Source organism: Aedes albopictus, chromosome 3 (genome assembly GCF_035046485.1).
Source record: "Aedes albopictus strain Foshan chromosome 3, AalbF5, whole genome shotgun sequence".
In the NCBI taxonomy this organism is placed as follows: Eukaryota; Metazoa; Arthropoda; class Insecta; order Diptera; family Culicidae; genus Aedes; species Aedes albopictus.
Window position 1 is genome coordinate 319,002,047 of NC_085138.1, and position 15,242 is coordinate 319,017,288.

At 37.4% G+C, this 15,242-nt stretch overlaps 1 protein-coding gene and 1 long non-coding RNA gene across 2 annotated transcripts in view; both read right to left on the reverse strand.

Annotated features, from left to right (window-relative positions):
• LOC134284183 (uncharacterized) overlaps window positions 1-15,242 on the reverse strand; it is a 531,430-nt gene that overhangs the window by 364,517 nt on the left and 151,671 nt on the right. The gene's annotated exons all lie outside the window — the stretch shown is intronic.
• Window positions 1-15,242, reverse strand: part of LOC109401173 (cationic amino acid transporter 3-like) — a 236,086-nt gene that overhangs the window by 103,370 nt on the left and 117,474 nt on the right. The gene's annotated exons all lie outside the window — the stretch shown is intronic.

Sequence of the window (15,242 nt, forward strand, 5' to 3'; positions counted from 1 at the left end):
ACTTAAGGGTCGTGAGTTCAAATCTCACCTGAGCTGTGGATTTTTTCCCAATTTAACCAATAATTTACCCATCTGTATATATGTACGTTGAGTTATTTGAATTTCATGGTCTGATTCCGCCTGACATTATCTAGAGAAATTATTCAACGACTTATTTTTAGGGATCAATGGGTGACCTCAAGCGATTTTTCTTTGAAGAAGTAAATTTTCCCCATAATAAATCGTATGAAAAACATTTTTTTATATTTTGTGGGCTTCCTGGTCATGCGGTTAATGGAGTTAAACGTTTAGGTGTATATGTAGCAAGTCAGAAGAAACTTTTCGTGAAACGGAAAATTCCTAACTAGCTTCTGTGTGTTGTCTGTTATATGGTGGTTATATGGTGGTATTCAGTTTGTTCAGCGTCTGGCAGAAGACGGTGTGAAAGGCCAAAAAAAGAGTTTAAGTTCATGCAAGTTTGATAATACTTAGGTTCCTGGTATGCGTTTCTTTACGTTTCGGCAATGTTTTTTGTCATCTTCAAAGGAAAAATTTTCGTTCGTTTTTTGTCTGTTGGACTAACCAAATTATTTGTTGAAAGAGTTTGTTGACTGCTTAGCCGAAAAATTCAACATTCAGTGCATCCAAAGAGTCGAACACTCAAACTGCCAGCTATACGATACGTTTATCAAAGCCTCCTCCAGAATCCCAATGTTAAGTACTTGGCAATTTACAAATTCAGATTTCGGCTTAGGCAGTCTTTGGTTTTATCGTTGATTGTTTCTTATCTTCGCCGACGTTTCGGTCCTCGGATCGGACTTCTTCAGGGCTCGATAATAATCAACTGGTCAATATATAAAAACTTTAAAAAATTTACTTTACCACAGTAAACATTTTACTTGGCACATATCACAGTACGTTGAAACCCCATATTGGGAATTTATATTGTGTGTAACACCTTGATTCTATTTCGTACCATGATCATATATTACACCATCATTGTAGTGAACTAACCAAGCCCCACCCCTCCCCTAGGCAAGATCCCTGCACACGCTAGTGCAAGGGCTTCCTCCGCCAATAATGTGTAAATGAAGCACTTTCGCTCGGCGTCCTTCACTACTACGAGTACGGCTGATACAGCCCGCGCCAGCTCTCAGATACATGAGCTTAGCATTTCGCCTGCAAGACCTCCATGTACTCAGTAGCAAAAAAAACGAGCCGAATTTTCCTCCCAAAATCCGTCAAGTTCAATCTTTTGTAACTTTGGCATTTACCAATATTTTTGACTGAAAATTGCACCACTTCATCATCAGTTTATATTGACAATATATGGTCAAAATTTGAAATTAATAGAAAATTCATATTTTAAATAAAGATAAATTATGTGGAAAAAAATACTATTGAAGAAATCCGTATTTTAGTGAAAAATTTCACTGCAGCATCAGAAAATATTTTATCCAGTGAACCTTATTGTAAACAAGTTGGCGGGCATCACTTGGTAACGCATTGTAATATATAGTATCGCGTGTAACATCACTTGTTTGCTTACAAAAAAGTTCTTACATTAGCCAACATTTGAAATTCATACACAAAACTCAATTTGACAATTATAAACAATTGTCTATTCATTGACATATGTTTGTTACGGATTACGCGTAACACACTATGTGTTACGAGTGAAATGTCATATCATAAATAACTAATATACGGAAATTTTACTAAACGCGTCATACAATATTAATTGTTTATTAAAAACTTAGAACTGAACATGGACTGGAACGAATTGGCTTCTTTAACGGTGTTGAGATAATTCGATATTCTAAATCTGCATGTCAAACTGAGCCGAAATCCAAATTTTCATGAATTTTGGTGCCCGGGAACCTATTTAAAAATCAATTTGAAGTTTGTATGGGAGCGATTTGTCGAATCACCCCTCGTCGCAGTTTGTACTGGGCGGTGCTGTCAAACAGTAGCCCAGCTGTCAAGAGGTGTTTTCAAAAAATCGCTTTAAAATTGGTTTTAGGTACCAAAATAAAGTTCTAAAAATCTGAAAAAAATCATAGTGGTTCAGAAAAAGGTGCTCTTTCGTATAGAATAAAAAAATCAATACATTTTTCTTAATTTAAAAACCCAATTGACGTCGGCTTTTCTGCTACACCGGTGGTTCATTATGATCAATACGGAGGAAAACTATGGGCATCCAAATAAATACTTCAATTTTGACGATGGTTGTGGCCCAAATCACTGGATTACAATTATTCAAATTTCGACCACATCATTTCCTATATTTTCTGACGTTGCAGTGAAATTTTCATAAAGCAACTTCAATTTTCCACTAAAATACGGGTTTTCAAAATAATATGTTCAAAAATGACTTTTTGAACGATCGATTGCTCCTCATCAATTTCATCCAAGTAAAAGGACGATAAGGATGACGTCACAAGTTGACGTCCAAAATTGAAGTTTACATTGCTAAACAGCGTGCCTCGTCTTCTGGTATACTGTGTGCCTCACCACACACACACATTGCTGCCCTCGTCAATGCTTCCTAGTTGTATTCCACCCAATTGTTAGCAGGATGATGGTATAACTTAAGCTAACCACGTAAATAAAGTCTGATGGAAAAAGCTGCGATATTGCGGTAGGGGTAAAAAAGATGACTGGTGTGGAAATCGTACCGGCGAATGTTCATGTAACTTAAAATATTAAACAAATATTGCAATTCACACCGTCTTCAGCCAGACGCTGAACAGACTGAATATTACTATCATCATATAACCGACAACACACAGAAGCTAATTAGGAATTTTTCGTTTCACGAAAATTTTTTATCGAGTCTCACTCCATGGCTTACTACATATACACCTAAACGTTTACCATTACTAACCGCATAACCACGAAGCCTACAAAATAGGAAAAATTAACTAATTAACTACGGCAGACCCCCTTGGGCTGATCATATAACATATATACCGAAGAAATAACAAGTGAATATAATGATAAGAAAACTAAGAAGAGACCATCGGGTATGTGACAGGTCACACACGATGCCTTGTTGTTTGCAGTTCGGGATGATCAACAAAATTATGCTCTGAATATACCTCATTTGATAGAAAATGTTCAAACTTGATTTATTTCAATTTTCACCGATAGAATATTTTGAACAAAGGCTTTTCTGAAAGGTTAGACCATAAGCTGAAACCCTATGGAAAAAGATTTTAGGTTCATGCAAGTTCGATAATACTTAGGTTCCTGGTATGCGTGCCAGGCTATTACCCATAGGTGCGGCGTAAGGAAAGTAGTTGGCTCTTCCATTGTTACAGCGTTCTTATGGGAGCGACGTCATGTTTACAAAGTTCTAACATGACATCACTCTTAGGTAATCCACATCGGCGACAGCCACGAACCGTGTATTATGGGGAAATATTGTTGATTAAGTTTTAATTTGAATTTGATGTACCGTGCTTTCCGGTGAAATTGATCTGCGTGAGGACCAGTTTTATTTGTTAAAAATAACTCTTTAAACTTGAAACAATTTGTAAAAAAAATGTTCATAAGTTGACTCAATAGTTATTGAATGATTAGTTTACATGTTTTACAGCCAAATAGATACATATTTCTGTATGAAATCCAATATTTTCCGAAGTTGCATGTTGGATGAACTTCAAAGACACTTTCAATATTCGAATGAATGTTTCTAGCTGCCAAGTATTCGCTAAACCCGATTTCGTCATCAAAAGTTCCATAAATATTGAAATTTATGTATAAAATTGTACTTTTCTGGATATTGTAACACATTTAGCATGGAAATTGCATACTTTCAGGCGTTTTAAAGATTTATTAAACGGGAGCGGACCTGGTGGGATGGTTAGAACACTTGACTATCACGCCGAGGACCTGGGATCGAATCCCACTCCCGACAAACTCACAAAAATATGTGAGTTCTTCCTTCGGAAGGGAAGTAAAGCGTGGGTCCCGAGATGAACTAGCCTAGGGCTAAAAATCTCGTTAATACAGGTAAAAAAAAAGATTTATTAAACTTCAACCTTAAATAATTACAAATTTAGTAAACTTGTAAAAGTTCTGCATAGCTTTTCGGATTCTGGGGTGGTGAGTTGCGATGGGGACCGCGATCGAGTGGATTTGTTCGAAGGAAAAAGTGAAAAATGATGCATGTTTAGGGCAGTTGCGATGGGGATCTCGATCGGGTTGCATTGTTCGGCGGGAAAAAACGAAAAGTGACGCGTGTTTGTGGCAATGCGATGAAAATCTCGGTCGCGTTACATTGTTCGAAATTGAAGGAGTTAAGGAGTGTTTGCGGTCATCCGACGACATGGAACTGGGTGAGATCATTCCGAGTATTTTCTTTACATACTAGAAGAAGTTGGGATAATTTCGCCAATGCGTTTTCATGAGAACTCCTGGAATATGTAATATCTGCAAATTAATCTTGTAGTTCTGGTGCAGGCCTAATATTGAAGCGATAAAAATGTTAGAAGAAAGTGATTGCAGTGCACAACAATCATTGAGCAAATTCAAAATAATTGGATTAATTGCCTCAACGGCTGTCGATCACAGGTATCACATTAGACTACTCTTAGTAAAATACATAATTCGAAAATAGCTATCTATGCTTGAATTTTTATTCTCCGTATACTCTAAGTTCAATACTGTGAGAAACGCGCGACTATTTCCGTGAGTCGATCGGTTTCTCGGTAGGGAGATGGGGACGCGAATATTGAATGCGAAATCAGAAGCGCGCGATAACTTTCGTGGGAAAGTCGGTTTTCGCGGTAGTGTAAACGATCAATGCGGTGACGCGTTTAATATAGAACGATCGTTGACGTATGTATGTACATTACCCTAACTATCGCGACCAAATAAATCACAATCGGGATGAAGACTGTTTCGTGTATTTCCATATAGCTAGTGGATCATATCACCTACCAAAGGTGGCTCCAAGATCCACACCTTACCCTACTCTACTAACAAATATTCCTTCCCGAGACAACTGTGGGGATGCTGTAGATTCCACGGTTTCTAGTAACAACGGTTGTCGAACTAACATTCCTTCCCCTTTCCCGATGACCGTACCCGAGCAGAGGAGAATATCAAAATAATAACTACGAAATCACAAAACCTGTTTTTATACCTTGTTGTGTTATTATTGAATTATCAAGGCATAACGTTTCGATAACATGTTTTGTTGGACAATCTTATTTTGTTATGACCAACCTATTGGTATACAGCAATTAAATAACATTTCAATATTACAATTTAGTTATTATTGTATAATCGAGAGTGCACAAAAACTTTATCCTATTGCTATCAAAACTTAAACAAGTTTTGAAATAAAACCTACGTCATTCTTCAACGTTATTTACAACTGCATATTCTCTCATCAATTTGTCTTCCTCTTCCATTTTTTACATATTACATCCAAACTGAGACAGATTACAAGCAAACTTTTTCCCACGGAATACTAGCTAGTGATAGTATTCTGTGGGAAAAAGTTTGCATAAAGCACCAGCAAAATTTTTGAACGATTTTTTGGAAAGTACGCAAAGTTAGGCCCTAGGGGCACAAAGTATGTTACGCTAACGGTATCACATTTGATAAGAGGTGTGGTGTATTACGTGACATGGAGGAGCTGTAATGTGTACAAAACCAAGTTCCTGCTGGGCGGTGCGAGGTTTGAAATTGACTGAGATGTAGCTGAAAGGTACCCTACATACATCAAAACGAGAACATAGCAGACGATTTTGAAGGTGGGGTTTGAAAGGGACGTTCCAGATTCCGCCTTTAACATGAGAATTTCAATGATAAAAATGTCAAACTTATTGAGTAAACTTGTTTGAACGAATCTAATACAGACAGCTGAATCCAAAATTGTAGATGGTTTTGAATGGGATTTTTCAGAAATATTTTTGTTTTTTTCACATGTTTTCCCTGTTGTTCCAGAGGATGAAGTCTGATATACCTATTTGTGGTAAAAAATTACACGAATAGTTGAAAATGCGCCTATGAGGGAAGAGAGAAACTGAAGTTCGCAATGATTGTTCCGCCCTTCACACATGTTGGTATAAATATGTATAACATTCTCAGCCATCACGAAGTCATATATGATGTAGAATTGTAGAATAGGATGCTAAAGTGGAGGCCATATGCGTACTTGCTTGCATTTAACCACGAGTAAAGTGTACGCATATCGCCTCCACTTCAGCATCCTATTCAACAGCATATGCGATCGTTTGATATTATAACTAATTCTGCTTTCAGAATGTTATCAATAACTTTTTAATATCAAAATTTGTTATTGAAACATTTCCCAAATTCACTGTTATTAAGTTGTTATTGACACTAGCAAAACATGTTATTGAATTGGTTTTCCAGGAACAAATGTTTGTTATGTGACTTGTTATTTTGCCGCTTATGACAGACAAGTTTATAACTCAAAATGTTATGTTAATAACATAAAAATTACTAATTCCATTATGCAGTTATTTTGCCAAAATAACGCAATTTGTTATGCTGTTGTTATTCTCTTCTGCTCGGGTAAGGACGTGGCCGGCACCGTTATTGACTTTAAAATATTGAACTCTCGAGTTGTGCACATTGAGAGTGTGTAGCTAGTCCCAAGCACCATTCATTGGATCTCTGTGCAACTTCGATTGTTCTGGTCAATCACGGAGTAGCAACTATGAACGATGTGAACGGTTATCTTTGCTATGCTTTTCGGATTCTGGGGTGGTTAATGCAGGTGGACAAATATTTTCAGCACTTACAACAACATTTCACTGATTAATCAATCTAATCCCGAAAGTAATTTTTATTATTTTTTATCTCAAATGATATTTTTGTAATAAAATGATTTGCAGTAGAATTTTCAACCTTGGTGACTGATGAAAACCATGGTCTAATGCATAGAATGTAACCATATCGATTAGTATTCAAAAATTGTTCGCTAAAAACTGCGAAAAGTGATCAATTTTACCCGAAATCACGGTAGCTAATTCTAAAATGAATAAATGAATTTGAAGGTTAAGTGGTCCTCTAAGGAGCCCAATGTTCTCAATAATTGTATGGGGACATTGGCGTCATTTGGTGAAATTCGTAGAGGGGCTCTACCATGTAATTTGAAGATTTTCTAGAGAGGGCTTATGTGTTGCTAGGGGGGTCTAAGTCCCCTCTAGCCACCCCTTATTTACGCCAATGTATGGGGACACAATAAATACGACGGTTTCCATCTGCGTTTCGGTTTCCTTCGGATTCAACACAGCCAAGCTCGTCTTTACTCATCCTCTGGACAAGATTGTCCGGGGTCATGTCTCATTCACATCTGGTAAGCATGCCGTCACACATTGTGCGAAAACTCGGGCACATGAAATGTATGGGCATAGCCATAGGACCTTAAATGAACCATAAAAACTCAGTAAATTTAGTGAGCAAGTATCGTTATGTGTTCAAGAATATTTTTATAGTATCCAATTATTTGGTTGTGAAATAAACTACTGTTTCAACAGCATGAAATCACACGGGCATTGCATACCTTTAGGCGTTTATAGGCTCATGAATATATCTGTTCTAATTTACAGATCTAGAATCTACTAATCTAAAACATGATGGAAACATTTTTTAAATTTCTTAATATTTTTTGAAGATTAACCGAGACGAATTTCGGAAGGAATCACAAGAGGACTCCAGGAATGCTTGCATAAATTTCTGGCAAAAACTCAGACAAATTCCTGGAGAAAATCGTGGATGAAACCCAGGAAGATTTCCTGGAAGAATCCCAAAAGTAAATCCTTAAGGAATCTATGGAGAAATTCCTGAAGAATTTCCTGGAGGAATCCCTAGAGGAATCCTGCAGGAAAAGAATATATGGTTAAATTGCTGGAGAAATCTTTGAGGAATTCTGGGATAAATTTCTGGAAAAAATCTGAAGAATTCACTTGAGGAAATCCTGGAAGAATACTTGCAGCAATTTCTGGAGGAATACCTCCGGGAATGCCTGAAGGAATTAATTGGAGGAATTATTTGAGGAATCTCTGGAAGACTACCTGGAGGTCAGAAACAATTTCTGGATAAATACCTGGATGAATTTCCTAGAGGAATTCCTGAATGAATTCTTGAAGAAGCTCCTGGAATCATTTCTGGATGAATTCATGGAGGAATGCCTAGAGAAGTTGCTGATGGAATACCTGGATGAGGATTGCCTAGACGAATCCGTGAACTCCAAGGATAATACATGGATCAATTCCTGGAGAAATTCCTGGAAGAATTCCTGGAGGAATCCCTGAAGTAGTTTCTGATGAAATCCATGGTAGAATTCCAAGAGGAATCTCTGGAGAAATTCCTGGATACATTTTTCAGAGAAATTTCTGAAAAAATCCTAGAGAAATCGTTGGGTGTACTCATGCAGAATTTTCGAGAGGAATTCTGGAAGAAATCCTTATAGAAATCTCCGAAGAAATCCTAAGTAGCAAGTATTCCTAGAGGAATGCCTGAAGGAGTTCCTGTAGGAATGTCTGGAGGTATGCCTGAATAAATTACTGGAGGAATGCCTGGGGCAATTTTTCAGGAATGTCTGGATTGCTGGAGGAACTCCTGGACTAATTCCTAGAAGAATACCTGGATAAATTGGTGAAGGCATCCCTGAGGGATTTTCTGGAGATATTCGAGGAGGGATTCCTGATTAAATCCTAGATAAATTCCAGGAGGAATTTGTGGAGAACTCCGTGGATGAATTCAAGGAGGAATCCTGGGAGAAATTCCTGGAATCATTCCTGGAGGAACCCCTGGATGAATTCGTGAAAAATCTCTAGAGGAATTTTGGGAGGAATCCCTGGAGAAATCCCTTGAGGGATTCCTGGAGGAATTTCTAGAAGCATTCCCACAAGAATTGCTAGATGAATTCTTGGAAGAATTTCTGAAGGAATTCCAGGAGGATTTCTTGGAGATATTCCTGTAGTAATTTCTGGATAAAATCCTGGAGGAGTTCCAGGAACAATTCCTGGAAGAATCTTAAGAGATATTTTTGGATGAATCCTTGGTGGAATTCATGCAGGAATCCGTGTGGAATATTAGAAGGAATTTCTGAAGAAATTCCTGGTAGAAATCCTGATGGAATCCCTGGATGAATTCGGGGAAACATCCCTTGAAGAATTCGTGAAGGAATTCCTAGAAATTAAATTAAAGAAAGCATCCCTGGAGAATATCCTGGAATAAATTCTAGAGGAATTCCAAGAAGTATTCCTGGAGGAATCCATGGAGCGATTCTTGGATGAATTCTTTAAGGATTTCATGAAGGAATCTATGTGGAATTCCAGTAGATCTCCCTGAAGAAAATCCTGGAAGAATTCCTGGAGGAATCCCTGTATGAACTCGCGGAAAAATCCCTATAGGAAATTTGGAAGGAATTCTTTGAGAAATTTCTGAAGAAATCCCTTGCGGAATTAGAAACATTTCTGGAGGAATGCCTGGAGGAAGTTGTAGAGGAATTCCTGGAGATTCCTGGAAGAATTCTTGGGAGCATTCCTGGATGAATTCTTGGAGGAATTCCTAAGGGAATTCCTGGAAGAATTCTTTTGGGAGTCTCTGAAGGAGCCCCTCGAATGGTGGAATGACTGGAGGAATTGCTGGATCAGTTCCAGGAGTCTTGGAGGAATTCCTGGAGATATCTCTAGAGGAATTCCTGGAGGAAACCCTGTAGGTATTTCGTAAGGAATCTCTGGAGGAATACCTGAATTATTTTATTTTTATTTTTTATTGTTTACTTTTATTTACTCATTTTGTCAACCGACGTACTAGTACATTATACATAGACATTTTTTTTGCCCGATGAGGCAAAAAACCTGTTTCAAATACGTTATGCTTATATTATATGTAGTTGAGCGTTCACATGCACAGTCAGTTGCTTCACGCCGAGAACCAATCCTCTAAGAACTGATTACAACTGACTGCTGACATTGACACCAATGTTACCGTTCAAACTATTCACCCATGCAATCAATCTGCAATTTCTTCGCGCACTGATTAGAACAGGCTAAAGCAAGCGGAAGGATGCTGGCTTGCTGCACTCAGCTCATCCATCTGTCCCACCCGGTGCGGTGCGCGCGCGGTGGTGTTATCAGCTAAGCGCTTTGCTCTCCACCACCGACGACACAAAGAATGCGCGAAAAGTATGTTAAGTTCACGCGACCGACACCTCTCTCTCTATCTATTGGTCGCTGCCATGTGCGACTTCAATTGGATTAACCGAATGTCCTCGAGTGGGTTTATTAGGACGAGATCGAAGAATGAAACCAAGCAGATTGGATACTCTGCCTGATTTCTGTGGAATCGATAAGCCAGTTCTAGTGTATTGGCACATAAAGTTGAAACCGATATTTAACATACAGAATCATACATTATCACAGCTATTACTCTTTGAGAGCGAGCGCTACAAAAGCATCTTTAAAAATTAACAAAGTTGCCATTCTTCACATGTTTTAGTCTTTGGCAAGACACTAAGAAATGTTAAATCACAGCATCGGTCTCTGGGGCAGAGTCGGATGATTATTTGTTTAGATTTCACCAGTGCGTAGAAGCGAAACGGTGGAATTTTTATTTGAAATCCGATGTCATTTTCATTGCCATCGGTACCATTTGATGCACTCCGTGCATCACTGGTCGGGATGTCCGATTGATGATTATGAGAAAGCATCCATTTATTACGTAACTACTCTTCACAAGAGGTTTAGTGATAAAATACAGAGTTTATTTTGACATGTTTAATAACCTATCCCTAGCTACAATATTTAAGAAATCATTTTCAGACGTAAACTATGATGACTCATCATGAGTACAAGAAAACATATTGACACATTCACAAATATTTTCTTCGCAATTTAACGGCATGACGACATACGATAATACACTTTGTTGCTACTGCAAATATTGATTCACTTGTGTATAAGTTCAATTTAAATGAATTTTGATGTGATTTGGATTGGATTTGGATTGGATTTGGATTGGATTTGGATTGGATTTGGATTGGATTTGGATTGGATTTGGATTGGATTTGGATTGGATTTGGATTGGATTTGGATTGGATTTGGATTGGATTTGGATTGGATTTGGATTGGATTTGGATTGGATTTGGATTGGATTTGGATTGGATTTGGATTGGATTTGGATTGGATTTGGATTGGATTTGGATTGGATTTGGATTGGATTTGGATTGTATTTGGATTGGATTTAGATTGGATTTGGATTGGATTTGGATTGGATTTGGAATGGATTTGGATTGGATTTGGATTGGATTTGGATTGGATTTGGATTGGATTTGGATAGGATTTGGATTGGATTTGGATTGGATTTGGATTGGATTTGGATTGGATTTGGATTGGATTTGGATTGGATTTGGATTGGATTTGGATTGGATTTGGATTGGATTTGGATTGGATTTGGATTGGATTTGGATTGGATTTGGATTGGATTTGGATTGGATTTGGATTGGATTTGGATTGGATTTGGACTGGATTTGGATTGGATTTGGATTGGATTTGGATTGGATTTGGATTGGATTTGGATTGGATTTGGATTGGATTTGGATTGGATTTGGATTGGATTTGGATTGGATTTGGATTGGATTTGGATTGGATTTGGATTGGATTTGGATTGGATTTGGATTGGATTTGGATTGGATTTGGATTGGATTTGGATTGGATTTGGATTGGATTTGGATTGGATTTGGATTGGATTTGGATTGGATTTGGATTGGATTTGGATTGGATTTGGATTGGATTTGGATTGGATTTGGATTGGATTTGGATTGGATTTGGATTGGATTTGGATTGGATTTGGATTGGATTTGGATTGGATTTGGATTGGATTTGGATTGGATTTGGATTGGATTTGGATTGGATTTGGATTGGATTTGGATTGGATTTGGATTGGATTTGGATTGGATTTGGATTGGATTTGGATTGGATTTGGATTGGATTTGGATTGGATTTGGATTGGATTTGGATTGGATTTGGATTGGATTTGGATAGGATTTGGATTGGATTTGGATTGGATTTGGATTGGATTTGGATTGGATTTGGATTGGATTTGGATTGGATTTGGATTGGATTTGGATTGGATTTGGATTGGATTTGGATTGGATTTGGATTGGATTTGGATTGGATTTGGATTGGATTTGGATTGGATTTGGATTGGATTTGGATTGGATTTGGATTGGATTTGGATTGGATTTGGATTGGATTTGGATTGGATTTGGATTGGATTTGGATTGGATTTGGATTGGATTTGGATTGGATTTGGATTGGATTTGGATTGGATTTGGATTGGATTTGGATTGGATTTGGATTGGATGTGGATTGGATTTGGATTGGATTTGGATTGGATTTGGATTGGATTTGGATTGGATTTGGATTGGATTTGGATTGGATTTGATTGGATTTGGATTGGATTTGGATTGGATTTGGATTGGATTTGGATTGAATTTGGATTGGATTTGGATTTGGATTGGATTTGGATTGGATTTGGATTGGATTTGGATTGAATTTGGATTGGATTTGGATTTGGATTGGATTTGGATTGGATTTGGATTGGATTTGGATTGGATTTGGATTGGATTTGGATTGGATTTGGATTGGATTTGGATTGGATTTGGATTGGATTTGGATTGGATTTGGATTGGATTTGGATTGGATTTGGATTGGATTTGGATTGGATTTAGATTGGATTTGGATTGGATTTGGATTGGATTTGGATTGGATTTGGATTGGATTTGGATTGGATTTGGATTGGATTTGGATTGGATTTGGATTGGATTTGGATTGGATTTGGATTGGATTTGGATTGGATTTGGATTGGATTTGGATTGGATTTGGATTGGATTTGGATTGGATTTGGAATGGATTTGGATTGGATTTGGATTGGATTTGGATTGGATTTGGATTGGATTTGGATTGGATTTGGATTGGATTTGGATTGGATTTGGAATGGATTTGGATTGGATTTGGATTGGATTTGGATTGGATTTGGATTGGATTTGGATTGGATTTGGATTGGATTTGGATTAGATTTGGATTGGATTTGGATTGGATTTGGATTGGATTTGGATTGGATTTGGATAGGATTTGGATTGGATTTGGATTGGATTTGGATTGGATTTGGATTGGATTTGGATTGGATTTGGATTGGATTTGGATTGGATTTGGATTGGATTTGGATTGGATTTGGATTGGATTTGGATTGGATTTGGATTGGATTTGATTGGATTTGGATTGGATTTGGATTGGATTTGGATAGGATTTGGATTGGATTTGGATTGGATTTGGATTGGATTTGGATTGGATTTGGATTGGATTTGGATTGGATTTGGATTGGATTTGGATTGGATTTGGATTGGATTTGGATTGGATTTGGATTGGATTTGGATTGGATTTGGATTGGATTTGGATTGGATTTGGATTGGATTTGGATTGGATTTGGATTGGATTTGGATTGGATTTGGATTGGATTTGGATTGGATTTGGATTGGATTTGGATTGGATTTGGATTTGGATTTGGATTGGATTTGGATTGATTTGGATTGGATTTGGATTGGATTTGGATTGGATTTGGATTGGATTTGGATTGGATTTGGATTGGATTTGGATTGGATTTGGATTGGATTTGGATTGGATTTGGATTGGATTTGGATTGGATTTGGATTGGATTTGGATTGGATTTGGATTGGATTTGGATTGGATTTGGATTGGATTTGGATTGGATTTGGATTGGATTTGGATTGGATTTGGATTGGATTTGGATTGGATTTGGATTGGATTTGGATTGATTTGGATTGGATTTGGATTGGATTTAGATTGGATTTGGATTGGATTTGGATGGATTTGGAATGGATTTGGATTGGATTTGGATTGGATTTGGATTGGATTTGGATTGGATTTGGATAGGATTTGGATTGGATTTGGATTGGATTTGGATTGGATTTGGATTGGATTTGGATTGGATTTGGATTGGATTTGGATTGGATTTGGATTGGATTTGGATTGGATTTGGATTGGATTTGGATTGGATTTGGATTGGATTTGGATTGGATTTGGATTGGATTTGGATTGGATTTGGATTGGATTTGGATTGGATTTGGATTGGATTTGGATTGGATTTGGATTGGATTTGGATTGGATTTGGATTGGATTTGGATTGGATTTGGATTGGATTTGGATTGGATTTGGATTGGATTTGGATTGGATTTGGATTGGATTTGGATTGGATTTGGATTGGATTTGGATTGGATTTGGATTGGATTTGGATTGGATTTGGATTGGATTTGGATTGGATTTGGATTGGATTTGGATTGGATTTGGATTGGATTTGGATTGGATTTGGATTGGATTTGGATTGGATTTGGATTGGATTTGGATTGGATTTGGATTGGATTTGGATTGGATTTGGATTGGATTTGGATTGGATTTGGATTGGATTTGGATTGGATTTGGATTGGATTTGGATTGGATTTGGATTGGATTTGGATTGGATTGGATTGGATTTGGATTGGATTTGGATTGGATTTGGATTGGATTTGGAATGGATTTGGATTGGATTTGGATTGGATTTGGATTGGATTTGGATTGGATTTGGATAGGATTTGGATTGGATTTGGATTGGATTTGGATTGGATTTGGATTGGATTTGATTGGATTTGGATTGGATTTGGATTGGATTTGGATTGGATTTGGATTGGATTTGGATTGGATTTGGATTGGATTTGGATTGGATTTGGATTGGATTTGGATTGGATTTGGATTGGATTTGGATTGGATTTGGATTGATTTGGATTGGATTTGGATTGGATTTGGATTGGATTTGGATTGGATTTGGATTGGATTTGGATTGGATTTGGATTGGATTTGGATTGGATTTGGATTGGATTTGGATTGGATTTGGATTGGATTTGGATTGGATTTGGATTGGATGTGGATTGGATTTGGATTGGATTTGGATTGGATTTGGATTGGATTTGGATTGGATTTGGATTGGATTTGGATTGGATTTTGATTGGATTTGGATTGGATTTGGATTGGATTTGGATTGGATTTGGATTGAATTTGGATTGGATTTGGATTTGGATTGGATTTGGATTGGATTTGGATTGGATTTGGATTGAATTTGGATTGGATTTGGATTTGGATTGGATTTGGATTGGATTTGGATTGGATTTGGATTGGATTTGGATTGGATTTGGATTGGATTTGGATTGGATTTGG